At 43.6% G+C, this 13888-nt stretch overlaps 1 pseudogene; it reads right to left on the reverse strand.

Moving 5' to 3' along the window:
• Positions 1–11806, reverse strand: part of LOC145337209 (zinc-binding protein A33-like) — a 98177-nt pseudogene extending 86371 nt beyond the window's left edge.
• Between the last annotated feature and the right edge of the window lie 2082 nt (positions 11807–13888).

Here is a 13888-nt window from a genome sequence, read left to right on the forward strand (position 1 = left end):
ATTACTTACGGGGCGAAAAACTGCAGCAGGCGACGGTGCAGAGGGACCTCGGGGTCCTTGTGCATGAGTCGCAAAAACCCAGCTTGCAGGTGCAACAGGTGGTCAGGAAGGCGAATGGGATGCTGGCCTTCATAGTGAAGGGGATTGAATATAAAAGTAGGGAGGTCTTGCTGCGGCTGTATAGGGCATTGGTGAGGCCGCAGCTGGAGTACTGTGTGCAGTTTTGGGCGCCGCACCTGCGCAAAGATATTTTGGCCTTGGAGGGAGTGCAGAGGAGGTTCACTAGGCTGATACCGGAGTTGAGGGGGTTGAGCTATGAGGAGAGGCTGAATAAACTGGGCTTGTACTCGTTAGAGTTTAGAAGAATGAGAGGAGATCTCATTGAGACGTGTAAGATGATGAATGGGATGGATAGGATAGAGGTGGAAAGACTCTTCCTGCTCAAAAAAGACAATAGGACTAGGGGGCACAGCCTCAAGATAAAAGGGGGGTGGTTTAGAACGGAGTTGAGGAGGAACTTCTTCACTCAAAGGGTGGTGAATCTCTGGAATTCTCTGCCCGTTGAAGTGGTGGAGGCTGCCTCGCTAAATATTTTTAAGACGCGGGTTGATGGGTTTTTGATAAGAGAGGGGATTAAGGGTTATGGGGAGAGGGCGGGAATGTGGAACTGAGCCACGACAGATCAGCCATGATCTTATTGAATGGCGGGGCAGGCTCGAAGGGCTAGATGGCCTACTCCTGCTCCTATTTCTTATGTTCTTATGTTCTTTAAAACCAGGGGCGCATCGACATGAAGGGGAAGTAAGGCCTGTAGGTGACCCTTTCCCACCCCTCTCCCTGAAATGGAGATTGTGAGACTCTCATTCCCAATCAGGTGTCATTTATCTGTGTCCTCCGAGTCCTGTCCGATGTCTCCTGTGCAATGAATGCCCCTGGGGGTGCTGGCTGCCTGAGAGCTCAGCTCCAAAATCCCCCTTGGTTCATACTTATGTCGAGCTGTTGTGAATGGTGCTGGCATGATGTATTAAAATGAGCTTTCTGTGGTCCCAGGCATATTTCACACTTTTCTGCAGGTGAGGGAGCGGAAAGATAAGAATTCAAAAACACACCAGCGCAAACTTGCATTTTCTGGATTTTGAGTGCTCGCTGCCATTCCTGCAGATAGACTGCGGGCTCAAAATTGTTCCATTGTGTCTGCACCAGCCATCAAACGCCAATGTATTCCAACCTCATTTCCCAGCACTTGTTCCACAACCTTGTATGCTATGGCATTTAAAGCATTTATCTAAATGCTTCGTAAATGTTCTGAGGGTTCCCATCTTTATCACCCTTTCAGACAGTGAGTTCCTGATTCCCACCGCCCTCTGGGGAAATAGATGTTCCTCAAATCCCCTCTAAATCTCCTGCCCCGACCTTAAGTTTATTTCTAAGAGAAAGGCAAAATACTGCAGGCGCTGGAATCTGGAACAAAAACAGAAAATGCTGGAAAATCTCAGCAGGTCTGACAGCATCTTTGGCTCTGATGAAGGGTCATCCAGACTCAATGTTGGCTCTATTTTGTCTCCACAAATGCTGTCAGACCTGCTGAGATTTTCCGTTTTTGTCTTAAATTTATTCCCCCGGTTTCCTCTACACATCCTCGAATTTATAGAGTCATAGAGGTTTACAGCATGGAAACAAGCCCTTCAGTCCAACTTGTGCATGCTGCCCCCTTTTTTTTAACCACTAAGCTAGTCCCAATTGCCCACGTTTGGCCCATATCCCTCTATGCTCATCTTGCCCGTGTAACTTTCTAAATGCTTTTTAAAAGACAAAATTGTACCCGTCTCTATGATTACCTCTGGAAGCTTGTTCCAGACACTCACCACCCTCTGTGGAAAAAATTGCCCCTCTGGACCCTTTGATATTTGTAGTGGGAAATTCTTCTAGGTGGCCTGATTAATTGAAAGACTAAATCTTTTCATTAAACATTTCATTTCACAAAGGCAAGAAAAGTTTATTCAGTTCAATGAAATTCTTCAATTAAACTAGTTTTTATTAAAACATTGAAATGTTAGAATCAAAAACATTACAAATTAAAAATGTTCAGACAACCACACAATTAAAACATGACAAATTTCTTTCAGAAGATCTCTGATTTCATCTACACAGCAAATGTGCTATGAGGCATTCTCAAAAGATCTTAAATTTCATGCCAAAAATCAGAATGGTTATAGTTTTTGTCATTAGATTAATCAGTCCAGCAATTAATTCAAAGCAATTTCATTCATTCACTTTTCTGTCAATCTAATAATGGCATGCCCTTCAATTATATTTTGACACCTTCAAATATTGATCTGTCATTTATCTGTCTGTTTTACGGAAGTTCTCTCCCAAAAATGGCTAATGATTCAGCAATTCTCTAACCAGTTAAATCAGCTCCAATACTAAATGAAGACACCTTTATCTTTTGACATTATCTCCCAGCCTAGGTAATTTACTTTGTGGCATAATTTGTGTCTGATTTGTGCTGGTATCTTTCATGAATACATCTTTAATTTTACTGGCATGTTACAAATTCATTTCTTAGAGACATTATTAAGTTGTTATTTAAATATTTTTTATTATTCTCAAACCACATTAAAACATTAGCCGCTAATTATCCTCATGTTGGGTATTTATAATTAATCAGAATTCTCAACTATAGTATCTCTTCCCTCTCACTATAAACCTATGCCCTTTAGTTTCAGACTCCCCTACCTTTGAGAAAATATATTGACTATTTAGCTGATCTATACCCCTCATTATTTTATAGACCTCTATAAGATCACCCCAAAGTCTCCTATCATCCAGAGAAAAAAGTCTCAGTCTATCTAGCCTCTCCTTATAACTCAAACCATCAAGTCCCATTCAGCATCCTAATAAATCTTTTCTGCACTGCTTCTAGTTCAATAATATCCTTTCTATAATAGGGTGACCAGAACTGAACACAGTATTCTAAGTGTGGCCTACCAATGTCTTGTACAACCTCAACAAGACATCCCAACTCCTGTATGCAATGTTCTGACCGATGAAACCAAACATACTGAATACCTTCTTCACGATTCTGTCCACCTATGACTCCACTTTCAAGGAGCTATGAACTTGTACCCCCTTGATCTCTTTATTCTATAACTCTCCCCAACGACCTACCATTAACTGAGTAACTTCTGCCCTGGTTTGATCTACAAAATGCATCGCCTTGCATTTATCCAAATTAAACTCCAACTGCCATTTGTCAGCCCACTGGCCCAATTGATCAAGATCCCGTTGCAATCCTAGACACTTCTTCACCGTACACTGTACCACCAATCCTGGTGTCTTCTTCAAACTTACTAATCATCCTCCTAAATTCTCATCAAAATCATTAATATAAATAACAAATAACAGTGGACTCAGCACTGATCCCTGAGACACACTGCTGGTCACACGCCTCCAGAAAAACAACCCTCTTCAACCACCCTCTAGCTTCTGTCATCAAGCCAATTTTGTATCCATTTTGCTACCTCACCCTGGATCCCATGAGATTTAACCTTATGCAATAACCTACCACACAGTACCTTGTCAAAGGCCTTGCTAAAGTCCATGTAGACAATATCAACTGCACTGCCCTCGTCCAACTTCTTGGTTACTCTTTCAAAAAACTCAATCAAATTTGTGAGACATGATTTTCCACTCACAAAGCCATGCTGACTGTCCCTAATCAGTCCTTGCATCTCTAAATGCCTGCAGACCTTGCTCTCAGAATACTTTCTAACAACTTACCCATCACAGATATGAGGCTCACCGGCCTATAGTTCGTAGGTGTTTCCCTACAGCCCTTTTTTAAAGAAAGGCACAACATTTGTCACCATCCAATCTTCAGGCACATCACCATTAGTTGTTCCAGTTTGCCCTGACCTTCTGTCCTGCTATCTCAAGCAGGCAGATTCCTGGTGAAATGTTGTCCATGTGGGAGGCTGCCCTCTGCCCATTAGGGATTTGGAATGGAGGGTGTTGGGACATGGCAGTCCCATACAATGGAGTATTAGGCCAATTCATAGGCTGTAATTTCTGTAGCCTCGAGGAATCGGTGTTTAATATTTATATGGAGTTTGCGAGACTGTTTTTCCATTATCTGAAGGGACTGCTCCTCAATTTCTGGTTGTAGTTCAGCTCCACACTCTTGATCATTGGCCACCCGATGCTATGGACCTTCTTGTTGGTCTGTTTCAGGGCCTAGTGATGATGGCCATGAACAGATCTAGGCAGTGGGCAGATCAAGGCATCATTTCACTCGGCTGGCTGCCTCTCTTCTGCAGATATGTCCCTCTGGGTGACCCTGGAGAGGGGGCACACAGTGTCCACCATTACATTTGAGGTTCTCCTGAGACTGGTGGGCATTGGGATTCCCGGACTGAACCATCAACCCTGGACATATATTTTGATTTCATTTTTGATACAGTTGGGTAAAAATTTCTCCCACCCTCCTAATTGGTAATGGGCACCCAAAGAGTCTGAAACTGTGGCTGTTAGGTTGAGAGAGGCTTGCTTCTCATGTGCCATTCTGTAAATGAATGTACATAAAATGTCTAAATATTGGCTCCAGTTCTATCACTCACCAATTGGCCTTGGAGGAGAGCTACAGCGAACCTTCCACAGAAGAAGCCTTGACTGGTGATGAGCAACATCTTCTGCAGAAAGGGCAGAATCCCAAGCATCAGGAGGGCCGGTATGTTGGTTTCATGACACTGTTCGTGCTTCCAGCAACATTCATAAGGTGAGGCCAGAAACACAATCCTGTTTGATCCCCAAGTAAGTCCAATTAAAGTTATTAATGAATTGTTAAGAGATTGTAACAGGGAGTGTTGAGATTTCACAAGGGCACATGGACTGCACATACTGTCTGGGATACATCAGCTGACTGGAGGTGAATAAGCAGTAGGGAGACAGTCATGATTCACCCAGAAAATTACCTAAATCACAGAAAGGGTGACATGAAAGGGACAGAGCTTTCAGCCAATGGGAAACAGGTATCCACAGCACTGAGCAGGTGGCAAGGAGAGTGGGCACTAATCCTCCTGGCATTGTGGGGCAGAAAAACAGAGGGTGATCACTTGTCCAGGAATTTTTTTTTGATTTGATTTTATTATTGCCATATGTATGGGGATACAATGAAAAGTATTGTTTCTTGCATGCTGTACAGACAAAGCATATTTCCATCAAGAAGGAAAAGAGAGAGTGCAGAATGTAGTGTTATAGTCATGTCAAGGGTATGGAGAAAGGTCAACTTAATGCGAGGTCTGGCAGCAGGGAAGAGGCTGTTCTTGAGTCAGTTGGCATGTGTCCTCAGACTTCTGTATCTTTTCCTGATGGAAGAAGGTGGAAGGGAGAATGTCCGGGGTACGAGGGGTTCTTGATTATGCTGGCTTCTTTTTCGAGGCAGCTGGAAGTGTAGACAGTATCAATAGGTGGGAGGCTGGTCTGTGTGATGGACTGGACTTCATTCACGACCCTTTGTAGTTTCCTGTGGTCAGGAGACATACCAAGCAGGAGACGTACCAAGCTGTGATATCAACAGAAAGAATGCTTTCTATGGTGCATCTCTAAAAGTTGGTGAGAGTCATAGCAGTCATGCCAAATTTCCTTAGTCTTCTGAGAAAGTAGAGGCGTTGGTGGGCTTTCTCCACTGTAGTATCGGCATGGGGGGATCCAGGACAGGTTGTTGGTGATCTGGACACCTAAAATCTCGACCATTTCTAATTCAGCCACTGCTGTGAACAGGGACATGTCCTCCACTATGCTTCACCATGAAGTCAATGACTATCTCCTTTGTTTTGTTGACATTGAGGCAGATTGTCATCTTATTATTGTCATCTCACCAGTTCGCCAGATTCTCTACCCTGTACCAGAACGTCTATCCCGTACTCTGTCTCGTCATTATTTGAGATCCGACCCACTACAGTGGTGTCATCAGCAAACCAGAAGATCGAGTTGGAAGGGAATTAGGCCATGCAGTCAGAGGTGGAGAAAGAGGACATAAACCAGGGCCTGTATTCCATGTACAGAGAGGAGATGAGTAGGTAGAAAAGGTTTAAAAATCAGTGAAGTGGGTGTGAAGATATAGAATCTATTTCTGGACATGTCTGAGAGACACTCTGGTTAAAAGTGAGTGGAGGCATTGATACTGGATTATCCTGGAGCAGATGTTATTACTGGATTATCCTAGAGGAGATGTTATTACTGGATTATCCAGGGCAGTGCCCTCAGTATGTGTTAAACTGTTACTTCAACCCTAGATCTTGGATTTGAATCAAACAACAACAATTTACATTTATACAGAGCCTTTACTGCAGTAAATTGTCCCAAAGACGTTCACAGGAACAATATCAAACTAAATTTGACACTGAGCCATATAAGGAGATATTCAGGAGAAAACAAGATCAAGGCAGATATTGTAGGAGGAATTTTCTGAAGGGTGTTCCCCTTCAGGTGCCCTGTATTTGTTGAACCTCACTCAACCAATACATAGATTGCGAAATACAGCATATATTTAAAGAACGAAAAGGAATTTATTTGCTAATGCCATGCATCAGGGGACAGAGTAAAAAGTCTGACAACACCAGGTTTTAGTCCAACCTATTTATTTGATAATATACTCGCAAGCTTTCGAGGTTTCCCTCTTCGTCAGGTGAATGGAGAGTTCTGGACCTGACCTGAGTGTACATTTCCAGTACAGCTGTTGGTCTGAGACTGGGAACAACAATCCAGGATCCTGCCAGGAAGTAGCTTTGTGTTTGCAAAAATATACTTTATTCATATCTGAAAGAACATTCCAAACATTTCAAAATGACCATCACACAAAGTGCAATAATATTCACCTTCTTTATCTACGTTCTGTTAAACATTGCGCTGCTTCAACACAGTCAAAGAAACATTATGGACATTTCAAAATGGTCCTTACAGATGGGGCAAAGGTATTGAAAGATTATCTACAGAGATCAAGTTGCACTCTGAGTTGCATGAATACAATTGTGATAAGGATAATATTTACTGTATACATTCAGTGACTCATTCGGCCCAAGGGGGTTCTGCTCCCCTCAGTTTACTGTGGTTGAAAGGTCTTTAACAGCAACCTCCTCCAATGGGACTCTACAGCAGCTTGATGGGGGCACCTGACGAAGAGGGAAACCTCGAAAGCTTGCGAGTATATTATCAAATAAATAGGTTGGACTAAAACCTGGTGTTGTCAGACTTTTTACTGTGTTTACGCCAGTCCAACGCCGGCATACCCACATCAGGGGACAGACACAGTCATTGAGGGTTAACTGTGCTCTCTGACCTAATATTGCCCGTAGAATTATTATATTATTCTGCACATTTCAATATCCCACCTAATCTTGTAAATCAGACTGCAGGGTCTAATCACAACATTCAATATTATTATCTTAGCCGATAACGTTCTACAGGAATAGGAGATTATTAGCTTATTGCCCATGTAGGTTCCTTCCCCTTTACTCAGGAAACCTAACCCACGTCACTACCAGTAACCACGGCCATTATTAACATCTGTAGTTTTTCATTGGTGAAAGGAGTCACTCTCTCGCTGGAACCTGGGCCTCCTTTATCAGCTTCAGAGACTGCTCCAGCCTCGCTACCCATGAACAAAACCACTCCCTTACAGACCAAGCTTGTGAATAAACTTGCCTTTCGCATATCTAAAAACAGATAACGGAAGCTGCTTTTCTGTGCTCCATTGTATTCAAGAAGTTGGTCTGTCTACACTGTGTTTCCCATCATGCTGCATTCAGAACAAAGTTGGCCAAGGCACACAAGAGAGGTTGGAAACATGGTTTAAGCTTATAATACCTGATTAATTTGTGGATGTACAGTTTATAATACATTGGCCTATATTGTTCCAGGTGCATTGTGAATTCTTACTATATATATAAGGCACTTTGTAATTACCTTAACATAGCCTACTTACTGTGGTAAAACTAAAACGAAGGGTCTAATACTAGAATTCTAAACTAACCCCCATCAAGCTGCTGTAGAGTCCCATTGGAGGAGGTTGCTGTTAAAGACCTTTCAACCACAGTAAACTGAGGGGAGCAGAACCCCCTTGGGCCGAATGAGTCACTGAATGTATACAGTAAATATTATCCTTATCACAATTGTATTCATGCAACTCAGAGTGCAACTTGATCTCTGTAGATAATCTTTCAATACCTTTGCCCCATCTGTAAGGACCATTTTGAAATGTCCATAATGTTTCTTTGACTGTGTTGAAGCAGCGCAATGTTTAACAGAACGTAGATAAAGAAGGTGAATATTATTGCACTTTGTGTGATGGTCATTTTGAAATGTTTGGAATGTTCTTTCAGATATGAATAAAGTATATTTTTGCAAACACAAAGCTACTTCCTGGCAGGATCCTGGATTGTTGTTCCCAGTCTCAGACCAACAGCTGTACTGGAAATGTACACTCAGAGGAGAATGGTCTGACCATTCTGAGGGTTTCTCATTCTGTATAAAGCTGATTTTCTTCATTGTTTAATTTGATGAAACTATCTGTCTATAATATTACACTAAACAAGCTCCAGATTTAGTCATTTCCATGTTAAAGACAACCGTTAGTGATCTTGGGTGTGAGACAGAGAAATCCAAATGTCACAGGTGATTGGGGTAATTTTGGTCAGTGAGTTTTATATTCTAGATTTTGATGACAGAACCTGCTCCTTCTTCAAGACGGTGAAGGAAAAACAAATAAACAGTTACTGTTAAAAATTTGATGTTGTCCTGCTCTCTCAGCTCTTGTTCAATATCCTGAACAGTGACTGAAAGAGATGAGATTTCCTCCGTTATCTTCTCAATCCTCTCCTTCATCACCTGACTCTTTTTCTCTTTCTCAAGTTTCAGATCTTCCAACACAATCCTCTTTTCCTCACGGAGAAACTGGTGAGGTTTTTCAAATTCAGCTTTAATCTGTTTCTCTGTCTTTACACTTTGATCCTTTAGAAAATATCAGTGAGATTGAAAAATCAATTGAGGATGTTTAAAAGGTTGTTCAGCCTGAAAAGTTCTGTCCATATCAGAATATTAGAGAGAAAAACATTCCCAATCCTGTTAATTCCCAATCCTGATAATTTATTGGAATGTGTAATTTATATACAGAGAAAACTGTTCCTTAATACAGTGAAATCTTGTCAATAAGATTGGTTATAAAAGGTGACCAGGTGATCATTTATTCAATAGAGGGATCTCTAACTGGGGACCGATTTCTCTATTTAGCTTATTGGTGACTCTCTCTTGGATTTTAAATTCCAGGTCAAGTAGAAACATTTTCTCTGTATCTACATTATCAAACCCTGTCACAATGATAAATAACTCAGCTTGTCTTTTCCAGAGAAAAGATCCAGTCGATTTAATCTCTCCCAATAGGTTTAAGGTCTTATTTCTAGAATCATCTTTGTGGTTATTTTTTAACTTACTCCACTGCCCCTTTCTAGTTCTCATTACGGAGAGATCAGTAGAATTCGACAGTGTGTAAAGAATGTAGAACAAAACAAAATCAGAAAAAACCTAAATGCGGGTTAATGTTCTCTCATAATCACTTCTTACAGTGCCGCATTCCTCCTTCTTGACCTGGACTGGCTTCAGTGAGTCTCACAGTTCCTCCTGAACAAAAACATCAATTAATTTGTACAATTTTCAGAAATTAAATATCCTTCTATTATTCAGCAGATTGAGGTAGATGTTCAGTTTGCAGTCTGTGAAAAACTGGTGTTCGGGTTACTGGGTTCGACATTTTGAAATAAACTTTCAAAAAGTTCCCAAGTCCAAACTATGACTCACTATTCCCCTCAAATCCATTCAGAAGGAAGGCATTGGGCCCATTGAGTCGTCCCCAACCCTCCAAATGAGCATCTTAACCAGGCCCACTCCCTGCCCCACCCTCATAATCCTGCGCGTTGATTATCTCCAATCCACCCAACCTGCATATCTTTGAACACTAAGGAGTAATTTAGCATGGCCAATCCACGTAACCTGCACATCTTTGGAGTGTGGGAGGAAACTGGAACACCCGGAGGAAACACACGCAGACACAGTGAGAACATGTAAACTCCACATAGACAGTGACCCAAGGCAGGACCCAGGTCCTGGTGCTGTGAGGCAGTAGTGCCAACCACAGTGCCACCATGGTCACCATGACACCAGAAAAATTGTTACGGACTAGGACATTACTACCCTGTCATCGAGCTGCCCAGGTTAGGAGTGAAGGGTGAGGACTCAGTGCGCTGAGCAGACCATTGCACACGCGCTGATCCGTCAGCACCAAGATTGCCGCATGCGCAGTGGCCCCACACCAACAATCTCTTTGCTGGCCAGCCCTGCAACGCACCCCCGATCACTGGCCACCCAACAATTCCCAGGCCCAGCCCTGAGCCCTGCCCTTCCGGCCCATCCCCCGATCTCTCCACCTTCCCCCCCCACCCCCATTTCTCCCCCTGACAGTTACGCCCACAGCCCCGGTGCCCTCTCTGCAGTTCAGGCCTCCCCAGCAGGCTGAGCCCACACCCCCAGCCCGCCCTGATCATTAACCTCCCTCCTTCCCCGATCGATACCGAGGCAGAGTGGCAGTGGGAACCCCAACTCCCAGCGATTGCCCCGTAGGCCTCACTCCATCAGAACCGCCCGACCCCCCGATACGCCCTGGTCCCTTGGCACTGCCTGATGCCCAGGGCAAAGACACAGTGTCACCTGGGCATTTTCACTTTGCCCCTTCAGCAGTACCAGTGGCAGAGGCTGGCACTGCCAGGGTGTCCATGCCCAGGGGTCACCACCCAGCTGCCCAATCCCGGGGTGTACCCCAATTACACCCCACTTCGCTCCAGCAGACTGGAGCTGCTAGTTCCCCAGAAATGGGGAGCAAGTGTAATCCCCACTGGAGTGAAACACTCTGGGGTGGTGGGAGCAGCAAGTGGGCCTAGAGACTGTAGTCCCGGGACCGCTAATCTCATTTAAATTGTATTATTTAAATAATTCCTGCTTCTCAGCACTGATTTCTGATGTGGAGCAGACCAGTTGGAAATCCAGCGGTGGAGGATGCATGGATCCCCCTTTTACTCAGAGCACAGAACAAGGTGATCAGTCTGTCGAGATGGAAGATGAACTTTCCTGTGCTGTGTGCCACAATCTGTGTAAAGATCTTATACAGATCTTTATCTGTAAAGGGCACAAACATTTCTGCAAACCCCACAAATCAACCTCCGTGGGATTCTCCTGGCCTGCTCTGCTAAAATATTCACAGGATGGGAGAATTGCAGCCTGAGCAATTAAAAGAATAAATATTGAGAGATACTTAAACCCAAATCTATGACTGTTCCCTGTTGAGGATTCTGTTATCTGTTTCTGTGTTTTATTTTACACAGGATCTCCTCACCTTAAACTCTTCAGCAGCTTCTCCCACTGGCAGCATCTCGTGGTTTTGATGATTTTTTGAAATCTGACAAACGACACAGATGGGCTGATTGTCAGTTTTACAGAAAACTTTCAGCTTCTCCTGGTGACGGCTGCATTCCGGCTGAATCTTATCACTTTTTACAAACAGTTCCACGATGTTGGAGAGAGTGCGCATCGGTCTCAGATCCCTGGAGGAAGTTTCCTTTCTACAGATGGGGCAGGAGGCAGTGACAGCTTTCTCCCAGTACTGGGTTATACAGGATCGACAGAAGCTGTGATCACAGTCCATTAAAACAGGATCTTTATACAGATCGTGGCAAACAGCACAGGAAAGTTCATCTTCCATCTCGACAGACTGATCACCTTGTTCTATACTCTGAGTGAAAGGGGTGAAATGTTCAGTGAAATACTTTCCCACAGTATTATAAACCATACCCAGAAAGGGCGGGGTGGGGGAATGAGCAATACAAATAAATTGCTCATAAACAAATTTGATGCACTAATTTTGTTCAGGGATTCATGACTGTGACAGGCTTGTGTTCCTGTAATATGTAGATATATTTTTACATTATTCTCACAGAACAAAGACAGAAGTTAATCTGGACAGAATTAATTTCAACTGTTCTCACAGACTTTTGATCAGAACAGGAGAGAGTGTAAGTTATTGTTCTGTCAAATAGGACAATAAATTTCTTTTACTGAAGATCAAAGATTTATAAACAAAGACAAAGCGAACTGAATTAGGCCGTGTCACTTTCTAGGTGTTGTGTCGTGGTCACTTCAGAACCTTTGAAAAGTTACAGCACAGGAGGAGGCCATTCGACCCATCTTGTCCGTGCCAGTCTGAGGACACCCAGGTGCCCTTCCTAATCCCACCTTCCTGCACCCGACCCACAGCCCTGATGTGTCTCAGTGTAAAAAGTCTGACAACACCAGGTTTTAGTCCAACCTATTTATTTGACAATATACTCACAAGCTTTCGGGGTTAGTCCCTTCGTCAGGTGAATGGAGAGTTCTCCATTCACCTGACGAAGGGACTAACCCCGAAAGCTTGTGAGTATATTGTCAAATAAATAGGTTGGACTAAAACCTGGTGTTGTCAGACTTTTTACTGTGTTTACGCCAGTCCAACGCCGGCATACCCACATCGTGTCTCAGTGTCACATTGTGTTTGATAATCATCTCGTGAAGCACCTTGGCACATTTCACTCTGCTGAAGCTGCCGTCCAAATGGAAATTGTTGTTGTTTTGAGTCAAATCCTGGGCCAAGGGCTGAAGTAAGAGTCTGACACAAACCTCGGGCACTGTCTCTGATCATTCACTAACTGTTTCCACTCACTTTGACCTGAAGTCTCCCCCAGGCAGCCCCCAGGAATAAATGTCACATCTTCATCAGCCTGGCTAAGATGCTCTTTGGGAGAGTGGGTGCAGACCGGATGGGCCCAATGGCCTCCTCCTGTACTGTCAGGGTTCTCTGAGGGAAGACAACTTGTATCTGCTGTTTGAATAGAAATGAATGGGGGAGCGATGGGAAAGGGCTGCGGTGGAGTTTTGTTGCTGGATTCAGACATTTCCCTGAATGATGTGAGTGAAATGTCAGAGTGAGGGGTAAAGCTGAAGCTCTCCCCGACCAAACCCCCTCCGCTTTTCCATTTCCCTGCTGCCCCTTTTCTGATCAGATGTGTGTGATTTTAAACGGTGTCACTCCTCCTCCTTCTTTCCCCCAGCTCTGCACTGATCCTTGCTGATCTCTCAGCTCCCAGTTCACAGACAGGCTTTCGAGCCGCAATGTTAACCTGAATTCTCTCTCTCTCCACAGCTGATAGCGAGTGAGTTGTGTCTTTGTAGCATTTTCCACTCCCATTTCCAGGCTGGGGACTGAGTTGGATGTTTCAGTGTCTCTGTGAACTGCCTCTGGAGGGAGGGAGCAGCTTCCCTGATGCATTTGGATGCTGTCAGTTTGGTTCTGGGCTGCTGACTGCTGCTGACTTTGGGGGAATTGCTGATTTTTTTTTGCCGGGTCACTTTTTAATTCCTTGTTTAAGATCAGGAATCTAATTGTAAATGAACATTTCCAAAGTGAAGAAATACATTTCCTATTTGTGTTCGACCTTCCAAAATGTGTTACCTCACATTTGTCCGGATTAAACTCCATCTGCCATTTCTCTGCTCAAGTCTCCAACTGATCTATATTTTTAAACTTTCCTACCAATTAATCTCCTCTCTGTACTCGGAAAACAGGCCCAGATTTTTGAATTCAGCGCCTGACACACAGCAAGATCCCAAACTGGGGAATTTCACTCTCCCAACCTGGGTTTTTTTGAACATTGTCCAGACTGGCAGTGTGGAATTTCCCGATAGGGACTCGGTGTGTGACAGGAACATGGAATTGGGAAGTCCAGGCTCATGTTTATTTTCCCTCTTTGTT

This window comes from Carcharhinus amblyrhynchos, unplaced genomic scaffold, assembly GCF_965287045.1.
Source record: "Carcharhinus amblyrhynchos unplaced genomic scaffold, sCarAmb.v2.hapA scaffold_45, whole genome shotgun sequence".
Lineage (NCBI taxonomy): Eukaryota > Metazoa > Chordata > Chondrichthyes > Carcharhiniformes > Carcharhinidae > Carcharhinus > Carcharhinus amblyrhynchos.